General features: G+C 44.1%; 1 long non-coding RNA gene across 1 annotated transcript; it reads left to right on the top strand.

Moving 5' to 3' along the window:
* The first annotated feature begins 1,344 nt into the window (after nt 1-1,344).
* On the top strand, nt 1,345-12,353 carry LOC113620806 (uncharacterized). Its single transcript, XR_003432925.1, has 3 exons — nt 1,345-1,658; nt 2,714-2,774; nt 10,751-12,353. It is a non-coding gene; the product is annotated as an uncharacterized LOC113620806 (long non-coding RNA).
* The last annotated feature ends 547 nt before the right edge of the window (nt 12,354-12,900 follow it).

Here is a 12,900-nt window from a genome sequence, read left to right as displayed (position 1 = left end):
AAATCTGACTTCAGCCAGATGTACTTTTATTTATTTATTTTTAAATTTATTTAATTAATTTATTTTTGGCTGCGTTGGGTCTTTGCTGCTGCACGTGGGCTTTCTCTAGTTGTGGCGAGTGGGGGCTACTCTTTGTTACGGAGCACGGGCCCTAGGCACACGGGCTTCAGTAGTTGTGGCACATGGGCTCAGTAGTTGTGGCTCGTGGGCTCTAGAGCACAGGCTCAGTAGTTGTGGTGCACAGGCTTAGTTGCTCCGCGGCATGTGGGATCTTCCCGGACCAGGGCTTGAACCCATGTCCCCTGCACTGGCAGGTGGATTCTTAACTACTGCGCCACCAGGGAAGCCCAGCCAGATGTACTTTTAAATGGAACCAGTTTGGCTATATTTTCTCTCAAGACCAGGGGAACTTTGGGCCTTACTCTCCTCACTACATTCTCGGGGATCTGGTCTCCTGGCAGGTACTTGGGGTTTTTAGGGTCCTGGTTGATGATTGCTATCAAATCTCTCCTACCCACCAGCTCCTCCTTAACCCAGAGTTTCACTTTACTATCAAATTTATTGTTTTCTGGATATTCGGGGCAATGATTCCTGCAATGGGGAATTCCTTGCAAAGCAGAAGAAAAGTGGATGGCTGATTCTTACAATGTTAAAGATTGTCCCAGAAAAAAAATAAATAAAAAGGTCATCCCGGAGTTGGTACAGCCAGCTCAGAATTGCCAGATAATTTCCCATCAGATCTGGCCTTCCACAGGAAACAGCTGCATTAAGGGAACATCCTAGGTCCTGCCCAGCTGTTCCGGGGGCTGGGGCAGAGCAGAACTGAAAGCATGTAGCTAAGTACTCATCGTGTAAGCCTTTTAGCCCAGCAAAGGTATCAAAACCAGAGTTGTTCATCCCTTCTGAGCAGGATAGAAAATGGGGATTAGAAGGGCTGCTAGAAATAATCTAATCCAGACATGTCATTTTAGATTTTTTTTTCAATCCATTCAATTTACAAATGAGGAATTTGAGGCTCCAAAAGGGGAAGTGTCTGGTTCAAGATCACACGTTTGCATTATTGGCAGAGGAGAAATGAGAACTCAAGTCTTCTGACTTCTAATTCAGTAGTAATTCCTCAACACTGAGCTTTGGAAACACTGAGTGAAACAAAATTAAACTTTGTTCTTTATCGCCAGACATCTGAGCCTTTAATATGCTAATAAAGTCTTCAGACTTTCCCAACAGTACGCAGGGCCTCTCACTGTTGTGGCCTCTCCCTTTGCAGAGCACAGGACGCGCAGGCTCAGCAGCCATGGCTCACGGGCCCAGCCGCTCCGTGGCATGTGGGATCTTCCCGGACCAGGGCACGAACCGCGTTCCCTGCATCGGCAGGCGGACTCTCAACCACTGCGCCACCAGGGAAGCCCAGGATTACTGTTTTAATACAGTGTCTATTTACATTCTCCAAAAGAGGATTAGAGGATTCCTCATAACAATTTAGGAAATGCTACCTATGCCATGCCGTTATTGCTAAGTGCTACAGAAAGTAATTATTTACACATAATCCCTACAATTAACATTATGCAGCACTGATGCTGAAACACAGGATAATCAACCCGTGGCAAACATCATCTGTCATTCTAAAGCTCAGCCATGAGCTGTGCATCTAAAAATGCGTAAGTGTGTGTGTTGGGGGAGGGGGAATGTGGGCAAGACCAGGGCTAATGGTCAGCTCTTCGCCGAGGTGCAGTCCTTCCAGCATATGGGATTTAGGGCTGGTGAGCCTCCATTCAACATGCATTGGTTGTGCTTCTGAGACATGTCCTAGATCCTTGCTGTCAAGGAGATCACAGTCTAGTAGGGGAGCTAGCACATAAAGGAGAACTGTGATGATGTAATGACAGGGACATGTACAAGGCAAAGTTAAAGGTACTGAGGAGAGAGAGTGAAGTTAGGCCTGGAGAAGGGGTTCAGGGGCAGTGGCTAGAAAACTTCCCAGAGGGGTCTTTCCACCGGGTGTTAAAGGCCAAGTAGAATTCACTAGATGGCTGAATGGGGTGAGGAAAAGACTATATACAAAGGCAGAGAGGGGAGAAACAACATGGGTTTGGGGGCAGCTAGGTAACTGAGTACTGCTGGTGAAAGGAGGGGCGTCACAGGGATATCTGGCAGGGAGCTGAGTATGAAGAGCCTTCTGCACTGTGCTGAGGTGTTTGGACTTCATCTGTACATAACTGAAGGCGTTAGCCCAGTCTCTCTCCATAAATACCGACCATTCTGTGACTATGCAGAGAGTCAGCTACCTCCTCAGGTCAGACTAAGATTCCAAACTGCCTTGTGAACAGATGGCATTGTGAGTGTGGAGCTTCAGAGAGAGACGCTGGCTGGGGCTGAGTTTCACAATATCCTCTTCTACCACGCACAGTTTTAAAATGGAAACTACCCGCAACTTAGAGATGCTGTTCGAGATTGAAGAATTTAGAGTCAAATCTATCCTTATAGCTCTTTTTATGGTTAAGATAACTTAGACTCTGAGAAGTGAGGTGATATAGCCAAAGATATCAGCAGTAGAACCAGGATGAGAACTTGTGTGTCCTGCACCCAAGATCAGGGCTTTCTTTTTTTAGCTTGCAGTTAAGTTATCCAAACCAAGAGGAGTTTCTCATCAAGCTTGTGCCCATTCATTTAGTCAACATCATTTATTCACTCTCTTCTGTAAATTTGGTTTTAGAGACTGAGGATTCATGGATGACAAAAACCTGGTACCTGTCCTGGAGGAGCCCAAGTCAAAGGTGAGGATATTAGGCCATGGGAGGCCCTGGTGGCTCTGGGGACTGACAGCATGGTGAGTGAAACAGGATGGTCCTTACGTAGCTAGCTTCAGATGATCATTGTGTGAATATAGGCTCCAGGTTGCCTCTATAGAGAGAAGCCAGAAATCTAGATTTTTGAGTAAAATGTTCTGATTTTTAAAACACGGTAAGGGCCAAACAAGATAGATCTGCAAGTGAGTTTGATCTATGGCTGCCATTTTGTGATTCCTGTTCTAGGCAATTGTTTTATATATATATACACACACATATATATATGCATACACACACACACACACACACACATATATATATAAAGGATCTTCCAGTGGGCTTGTTAAAAATACAGAATTCTTGGCTATATTCCAAGGTATTTGGAATCGATAGGCCTGGGTTGGGACCCTTTAATCTCCACTCAACAGAAACACTTCTGATGCAGGTGGTCCACAGACCACACTTTGGGAAACTCTGATCTAGCTGTTGTTTTTCCCACTTAGAAGCTTTCATCTCATCCTCTTAATCTTGGGTCCCAGAGGATTCATGCCGCTGATTTGACTGCACTGCAGTTCAGTTAGGAAACGCTGTTGTGGAGGCCAAGCCTTATACATTCAGTTCATGTCAGTGATGACAAGCATCCCATGCAAGCTCAAAGAAGGAACAGCAAAGACAAACACAGGAAAAGGGCAGAGGTGTATAGATAGTTTGTAGGAGGATGGAGACCGAGAGAAAGCCAGGGTGGGAGGGGAGAGGTCGAAGTTAACTGCTGCATCGCAACAATTCACTGAGGGTGTGGGCTTCAGAGGAGTCACCCACTGTTACACAGTGACTCTAATCTCTGTCCCTAGCTCTTCAATTGCTTATCTGGCTAGATACATGATCTGCTAAGAGATGGTCCAGGAGCCTCCTAGAGGAGAAATGATTCTCTGGGTTGCAGCAACACCCTCCCTCCCAGTAGACTATCTGATTTAAACTTTCACCTAAGAGTAACTGTTTGGGGCCATTTTAATTTAATTTTATTTATTTATTTATTTATTTATTTTGGCTGCACCACGCGGCACGCAGGATCTTAGTTCCCCAACCAGGGATCGAACCCGTGCCCCCTGCAGTGGAAGTGTGGAGTTTTAACCACTGGACCGCCAGGGAAGCCCCTGGGGCCATTTCTGGATTCTCAGCAGGGGACAGGCTTCTTCACAGAGCATAAGTTTCAAGGGGAAGAGTATAGGTCATTGGAAAAGCAAAACTACAGGGACAACCTTGACCTGGCCCCTGCTTACCATGCCAGCCCCATCTCCACACCTACACTAGTCCAGCAATCCCCACATTTGTGGATCTCACACTTACTGCTGTTTCTCATCTCCATGCTTTTGCTTGTGCTGCCCCCTCCCAATGCCTGGGATGCAGTCTGTCCCTTTTTAACCCTCCTTCACCAGTTCAGTGCTTACTTTTTCATCATCTAAGACCCTCCTGACTACCAGGCTGGTCGAGTTCCTCTATCTATGCTCCCGTGATGCCCTTTCCATACAGTTATCACTCCTTTACTACATTTGATTAATATAATCCATTTGGAGATCCATCTTTGTGTTTGGACTGGGAGCTCTTGAGTGCAGGGCTACTTCTTATTCATTTCAGTATTTCTAGAGTTTATTCCAGTGCCTGGCAACAAGCAGGGGCTCAACAAACATTTACTGAATAAATGAGGTTTAACCACTTGGGAACTATGCAATCTTAGCAAATCACTTAACCTTCTGGAGTCTAAGATTTTATCTGTACAGTAAGGTAATGATACCTCCCCCCTACAGCTGTTATGAGAATTAAGTGAGATAATGTACATAAATGCATTTAGCATAGCACCTGGCTAAGAGGAAGTGACCAATAATATTTTTTAAGCTAAAAGAAGATTGAAGAAGTCATCTGTTCCAGCTTCTTGCTTTCATTAAGCCCGTCTCCTCATGCTGCAGGATCTAAATACCATTTTAGTTTAAAGGAAGAAGATGGTAACCACATGCCTCCTTCTAGGGATACACACTAGATTGGGTTTCAAAGAACAACACTCTGAAGGGCAAGTTTTCCAGACTGCACTGTGCCTGGGTCACACCTAAGTAGATGAGCAGGGTTTGCATATGAAACCAAGTCAAATACTCCTTTTACCCAGACTCTCATGGAACAATAAACATTCCAGACTTCCACTACTCTTTAAATCAGGAAGGAAAAATGAAACAGAATCAATGGTCCCAGGCTGACTATGTTCCACAGATAGGATGTTACTTCCAAACTCTAACCCATCAGTCCTTCTTACTTCCCACACTTAAGATAGCATCCATTTGCCTTTGTAATTGGGAGTGGAGGAAGAGTGAGTAGGCATAGTGGAGAGGAAGATAAATTGGCTGGATAAACTGGCTGTTGTTTCATTGTAGTGACTGAAGTAAAATAAAATCAACACATCTTGTTTGTATCACTTTTACACTTAAATTTGCCCTTGAAATAAGGGTGGAGGCTATAGAAGGTCTTAACATATGGACATATGAGCCTCCCCAAGTCTCATTTAGGACTAGAAGTTTGCCTTTTTTAAGGCAAACAGAAGGAAGCTGCCCAAATCCAGAGTGCAGAGGACCTATCCTCAGGGTGCAAGTCTTTAGACAGCTTGATTCAATGTAATTCAACGCATATTTACTACCTACTTTGGGCCAGGCACTGTGCTAAGAGCTGGGGAGACAGATACCAATAAGATGTGGCACCTGCCCTACAGGAGCTCCCAGGCTGGGGCCCCCTTCCTAAATGATATCCAGGTCTATCAGTGGATGTGCCGAGTGGGAATGACATATGCCATCTCCCCGCCTGTGCCTACACTCATTCCCATTCAGCTCCAATGCAGTCTCAGAATTGTTCTCAACATAGCACATCTGATTGACCACCTGGCCAGGAGTTGAATCTATCCCTACAGCTGGTAAAGTATGTGCTTTGGAAACAGGCTACTCTAAATTCAAACCCCAGCTCCAGCACATACTAATTGTGTGGTCTTGGGAAAATTCCTTACCGTTCCTTGAGCTTCAATTTTCTCGTCTGTAGAATGGGACAGGCTTCACAACAACACTGTGAGGTTGGCACTATTACTGTCCCCATTTTAAAGATGAGAAAACTGAGGCACAGATAGGGTAAATAACTTGCCGAAGATCAAAAATAGAAAGAAGGAGAGCCAGAATTCAAAGCCAGAGGTCTATTTCAGATCCTGTTCTGGTAGCTGCTGGGCTGCTCTCCTCTTAGGCTGGTCAAATACTCTCTAGGTGCCAAGAAGCACAGAACTGCCAGACTCGGATGAAATATTCAGTAGAGGGTTTATTAAGGGCAATATTCCATTGGCTGAGACATTAGCTCTGGTTGGAGACAGTTTCTTTTGTCTTCAAGTAAAAAAGGCTGTGATGGAGAGGCCTGCTGGATTTGCGAATATAAAGGCTCACGTCATATTTAAACTATGTGGCAGAGTGTGACTCTTGAAAACAATTCACCTGATAACAGAAATATGAGAATCAGAGATCACTTGACACAGTAGTCCAAGCCCATCTGACTAAAACATGTGCCTCTGGGGAACATTGTTAAAGTCACCACCCATTTCTAAGACGAATCCACGGTGATCAAGGCACAAGTTTAAAAGTAAAAAAGAAAATAAGGCAAAACTTAACTCAGGACTGAGCCATATTAAGTGGGCTGATATTTGTAGAACTCTAGAACAGTGCCTGGCACCTAGTAAACATGAAGTGTTTTGTAAATAAATGAAATACAAACGTGGGCGTGGAGGAAGACCTAGTCAAAAGCACCCATGCTTGGTTGGCAATTGGTCTTTTTTTCACACCCTTCCCCACTGACCTTAGAAAAAATCTTTCACTTCTGAACCTCAGTTTTCTTGCTTGTTAAATGAAATTATAACAATTACAAATTCAACAGACTTGTAAGAACCAAATGAGACCAGTGAGATATAAGGATGAAAATATGTCGTTTGTAAATCATAAAGCACCATACAAATGTCATTATTATTACTATTATTGAAGGCCTAGAATGAGGTTCTAAGAGAGTCAAATTTCTGGCGCTGGTGCCCAGGGTTTTCTGCCCTTCTCCCCAGCCCCCTCCCTGGCACAGCCCAACCCCTAGCTGAGGGCCCAGCCAAGTAGGGAGTAAGGGAGAGCTGTGTCCCTGGCACCTGGGGCTGGAACACAGAGTGCCCTCTCTCCTCTTGCAGAGCCAAGGACGTACAGAGTTATTGGGAGTAGCTGCATCTTGTGCTCCAGGCCAGCAACATTCAGGGTTAGATAGACTTTTGTGGACTGTCCTGAGAACCCAGTGACCCAGGGTAACCTCATTCCTGTGGGCACTGGCATTGTGAGTTTTAAATGACTGGCTTTGTAATTACACTTCACAATACATAACCTATTCCAGAAGAGGGGACTGCTTATGCAGAACCAAATCGAACTGCTTGAACTATGGTGTGTCCATCAGAAAAAAGTACAAAGCCATGGCACTACCATAAACTGTGAGAATTACCACACAGAAAATTCCCTTTTCTTTCTCTCTCGCTCTCTTTTTTTTTTTTTTTTTCCATTTTCTTTTACTGTTCAGGAGAGAACCATAGTTACCTATTGATTTGTCTCTAAGGTTAAATCAAGGGGAGAAAACCAAAGTGACTCCTCAGGAATATGTGAAAGACAAAAACTCCATGGATGCCGTGTGTAGGATTTAGCTACCACGAAGGGCAAAAAGCAATATAAAGCCACCAAGGAAAGATGCAACTGCAAGGTAATAAGGAGGAAGTCCGATATGGCCCATGAATTTAAGAGGGAAGCAGAAACCCCCAGGTTGATGGCAACTCTGTAAATACAGCTTTTAAGCTACTTTCCAGTATGCCATCAATAGCAGAGGTCAATGATTTCTGTCTAGAAATATTTAGACAGGTTTCTTTACCTGAAATAATGTGAGAAGGTAATTAACATCAGATGTTATTTCATTTACACTCCCTGAAACTCCAGCAGGTAAGTATTAATAACCCACTGTTAATAGGTTAAAGAACTGATTCCTAGGGATGGTGTATAGTTTGCCCAAGGTCATACAACTATAAAATGGTAGAGCTCTGGCTAAAGAATTGTCTGCCTTTAGTCAGTGGTCTTTTAATCATGCCATGTTGTCTCCACCGTGTAGCCCTATGATAGAGATCTCACACTACCGAACTTGCAAACGGTAGACAGGAAGAGGATCAGTCTGGAAAGTAAAATTTGGTTCTCATACATATAGTAGGGAGTTAAGTCCACCTTGGAATAATGCCTTTAGCTATCTGACAACTGATGGGTATTTAATCTGGGAGATGCTGTTCTATCTGGTTCACTTATTCATAGAAGAATCATTTGTTTATTCAACATACATTTATTGTACCAAGCATTTTTCTAGGCAGTAGGGATAGAAAGATAAGAAATAGTGCTATGCTCCATAACTTACATGTATGTTATATATATTCTTTTCTGTGTATCAATAATTATGGAAAAAATGAACCTACTTGCCCTGTGGAACTTCCTTTCCAGTGAGGCTGTAGAGGACCAATCCTTAAGTGCACTATAAGTGCTGTACTACAAGCGTGGGGTGCTTTGAGAGGTCAGTGCTTTTGTCAGTGTCAGCAATTATTCCTAAGGCAAATTCACACACATATGCAAATAAGCCATCTTAGGGAATTCATTTTAACTATGTTTGGAATACTTTCAGACTTCAAAATTGTTCTGGCAACAGGTTTAGACAATAAACACCCCTAGGGAATTCCCTGGAGGTCCAATGGTTAGGACTCCGCACTTCCACTGCTGAGGGTACGGGTTCAATCCTAGTCTGGGAACTAAGATCCTGCAAGCCTCAAGGCGTGGCCAAAGAAAAAAAAGGACCCCCATACCTGTGCTGTCCTGGCACAAAAAAACCAAATGAGTGGCGTAGGCTAAGTTTGGCTCAAATCCTAAGATGATTCTGATCCCCCCAAAGACATAGTGTATCCCAGCTAAGTCCCCAGATGTGTTCCAAGTGTCACAGAAGATTTTGGGTAGCTAAGGATCACAAATGAGCTTTCTTGTTGTGAGCAGGGCCATCTGTCAGAGGGTTTGAGGCTGAGAATGAACACTTTGCATGGGACCTCTCTTTCCCCAGCCCAATACTTTTATATATGTGAACATGATTTAAATAATTGGGTATAGCCTAAAACAAACACCAGGAATTAATAGATATAAGCACTAGAAGAATCATACACTTGTTCATTCATTAATGTCTTCATTCATTCAATATTTAGCGTCCAACAGGGCCTGTGCTTCAGTGGGGAATATGAGATGAACACACCTCTCAGCTCCCAAGAGCACGCACTCTAGAGGGGCAGGCGAATCGTGAACACGGACACTTTGTGCAGAGCGAGCTAAGAGCCCATAGTGGCTGTTGGAACAGGTGGGCTTCTTTTTCTGAGAGTAGAGCAGGACGTTATGTTAGGATTTGATTTTGGAGAAGGAGGAGGAAGGTACTAAAAGCAGAGAGCAGAGGGACTTCCCTGGTGGCACAGTGGTTAAGAATCTGCCTGTCAAGGCAGGAGACATGGGTTAGACCCCTGGTCCGGGAAGATCCCACATGCCACGGAGCAACTAAGCCCATGCACAACAACTACTGAAGTCTGCGCGCCTAGAGCCCGTGCTCCGCAACAAGAGAAGCCACCGCAATGAGAAGCACACGCACCGCAACGAAGAGTGGCACCCGCTCGCGGCAACTAGAGAAAGCCCATGCACAGCAACGAAGACCCAACACAGCCAAAAAAATAAATAAATAAAATAAATAAATTTATTTTTTAAAAAAGAGCAAGAGTAAGTGCAAAGCCATGTAGCTGTGAAAGAAACTGATGCGTTCAGGGATGGCGACAAGTCATGTGTGGTAGGAAAAGCAGAGCACAGGCACAGGAGCCGAGGCTACAGAGGAGAGCAGGGACAGATCATGAGGGCTCTTACACTGAGGAGCTCGGCACGTGATGGGTAGACAAAGAGGCACAAACCGTAAGAAATGTTTAAGCCCAGGAGTTCCACAGTCACATTTGCATTTTAATAGATCACTGATGAAGCAGTGAGAATGATTACAAAGGGCGAGAACAAAGGTAGGGGACCACTTAGAAGGCTACAGCAATGACTTGACACAAGTAATATGAAAGCATTTTCATTCTCAAAAATCTAAATGATACAGAAGCTCTTCCAGGAACAACACATTATCCTACTAATGGATATTTAGGCTGTTACTAAATTTCTTATTATAAACTATGAACATGCTTGTACAGATAGTTGTTCAATAAATTGCTTATGAAAAACACTGTGTCTTTAAAAAGCTAGATAACCATCATCTTGTCATGGCTAAACTGATTTTTCCAGGAGTTAAGGGATGTATAAGATGGTAAGGTAACTCTTTAAGATTACTTCAGGACTGAGACCAGGATTATGGAGAATAATACTCAGTCCATCAGAATCCAGTTTGATGTAGGGAAGAACTCTCACAGCTCTGATTCTGGTCTGAATGCTTGTGTCTTCCTCAAATTCATATGTTTAAATCCTGACCCCCAATGTGATGATATTAGGAGGCTGGGCCTTTGGGAGGTGATTAGGTCTTGAGGATGGAGCCCTCATGAATGGGATTAGTGTCCTTATAAAAGGGACTGCAGAGCTCTCTTGCCCTTTCCACCATGTGAGGGCACAGCAAGAAAGAAGCTGGTGTCTATGAACCAGGAAGAGAGCTCTCACCAGACACTGAATCTTGGACTTCCAGCCTCTAGAACTGTGAGAAATAAATGTTTGTTGTTTAAGCCACCCAGTCTATGGTATTTTTGTTATAGCAGTCCAGACAGACTAAGACAGCTCTCATGGACATGCTTGGGAAGCAAAGGTGAATAGGATGAAAATGTGATTTATTTTTCCTCTGAGGCCTGGACCTAAAGAAGAAGCTGGTGACAAAGGGGAGAAATTGGGCTGAATGGAAGAGACTTTTCAGAGCTCACACATGAAGCTGATGGACCACGCAGCACCCAGGAGGTAGTGTCCCACTGGGTCCTGGAAGGTCATTTGGACATTTGAGGCTTAAAACAAGTACTCTCCACTTTTCCCTCTCTGTGGCAACTCTCTTCCTAGTGGCTTCTTGTTAACACTCGAAACAACTGAAACCCTTCCAAGGTCTGGGTCAGGTTTGTTTGGGGTCACATCTTCCTCAGTTTCTGTACCTAACAGATCGGTGTTAATTCTTTGCTGAAAGCCCTGCAAGGATCAAGATTTCCCAGTATCTTCCCTGTAGACTCATCTCAGGGTCTCCCATACTTTCATAGTCAGGGAGACACCCCATGTCTCCCACCTAAAGCCGAGCTCAGGGTTCTTTGTTCAGATTTTAGAAACAAGGATGAGGACAGGAGGTCAGTTGTGATATTAGAGTTATGGCATCACAGGAGGCTGGAACTCAAGATGGGCAGAGAAGCTTTTGAGCACTGCTCTAGGCTAAACTGTCTGAAGCTCTGAGTATGTACAGATTTAATAATGGTTAGTTCTTTAGTCATATAGTAAAAAATTATTTCACTCGAGAGAACAAAGGATTCCTAAGAAGTGTCTTAAAACTGTAGTGGTGGCCATTTTTGAATTCTCTTTTCTGCCCTTTTTTTTTTAAAAAAGATTTTTTTTGTTGTAGACCATCTTCAAAGTCTTTATTGAATTTGTCACAATATTGCTCCTGTTCTATGCCTTGGTTCCTTGACCCTGAGGCTCCCAGCTCCCCAACCAGGCATCCAACCCTCACCCCCACACACTGGAAGGTGGAGTCCCAACCACTGGACTGCCAGGGAAGTCCCTTTCCTCACTTCTTAAGCTACACACAAGTGATGTGAAAGCACGACACAGGCATAAGTTGGGGAGATGTGGCTGGAACCTCTTTGACCTGGGACCAAGCAACACTTAAGTATGAAATTTTCCTCGTCATGGATACTTGAAACAAATGCCTTCCTTCTTGGTCCTCATTGCTAAAGAATTATGGCTATAGGGACTATAATTACCATCTGGCCCAGATCTCCTGCCAGATCTTCCTTACAGCCAGTCTGTGCCAACTATAACAACCTTTTGTAAGAAGGAGGTTCCACAGACACTGAGGAAAACTGTTTCAAATGACTAACAGCCCACACTTAAAGAAAATTTCATTTCCTCCAATTTGCAGAAGGGAAAAGTCACAGGAAAGCACATGACATGGTCAAAGTAGATTCAGCCAAAGAGGTTTTTACCTACCTGCAGTTCTGTTATTAAGTTTGGATCATGGATGGGTCCCTCTAAGGCCCTCCCTTGTCTTATCCCATTTTCTCTCTACTGTTGGAGAAGAGAAGAGCCCAGTCCTCTTGACTGTGTTTCAGGTGTGTGTTCTCATGTCTCCAAATAGATTGGGAGATTTGGGATAGCAGAGACCACACTGTTTCAGCTCAGCCACTAACTTGTTGGATAATTTTTTTTTTTTTGCAGTACGCGGGCCTCTCACTGTTGTGGCCTCTCCCGTTGCGGAGCACAGGCTCCGGATGCGCAGGCTCAGCGGCCATGGCCCACGGGCCCAGCCACTCCGCGGTATGTGGGATCCTCCCGGACCAGGGCACAAACCCGTGTCCCCTGCATCGGCAGGTGGACTCTCAACCACTGCGCCACCAGGGAAGCCCTTTTTTTCTTTTTTAGTTTGGGTAATTCTTTAAGATTAAGGCTGCTAGAACATAGGATAGAGAAATGCTGTAGCCACAGGATTTCAGCCAAATCTCTTTTATAACAGCCTTTCAAATTAGGTGGAGAAATATAAGCTGGGTGAGAATGGAGGGACTCCACCACACCAAACGGTTCTGATTGATTGGATACATGTGAATCCAGAGGGAAGACTCTACCAGGCTCTGTCCTGGTCAAAATTTTGCCCATGACTTGAATGAGTACAGGTGACAACCTGATGAATCTGCAAAGGACATGAAGCCAAACTGGTGGCCTATGGGTCAAATCTGGTCACAAACACTTTTTGTTTTGATTCCTACATATTAAACAATTTTTTGAAATAGTGGTGAACATGTAAAACT

The sequence above is a fragment of the Aethalodelphis obliquidens genome, unplaced genomic scaffold (assembly GCF_003676395.1).
Source record: "Aethalodelphis obliquidens isolate GAN/ISIS:26980383/991018 unplaced genomic scaffold, ASM367639v1 scaffold1, whole genome shotgun sequence".
Classification (NCBI taxonomy): Eukaryota; Metazoa; Chordata; class Mammalia; order Artiodactyla; family Delphinidae; genus Aethalodelphis; species Aethalodelphis obliquidens.
Note: the sequence above shows the minus strand (reverse complement) of the source record. Positions and strands in the feature narration are given on the sequence as shown.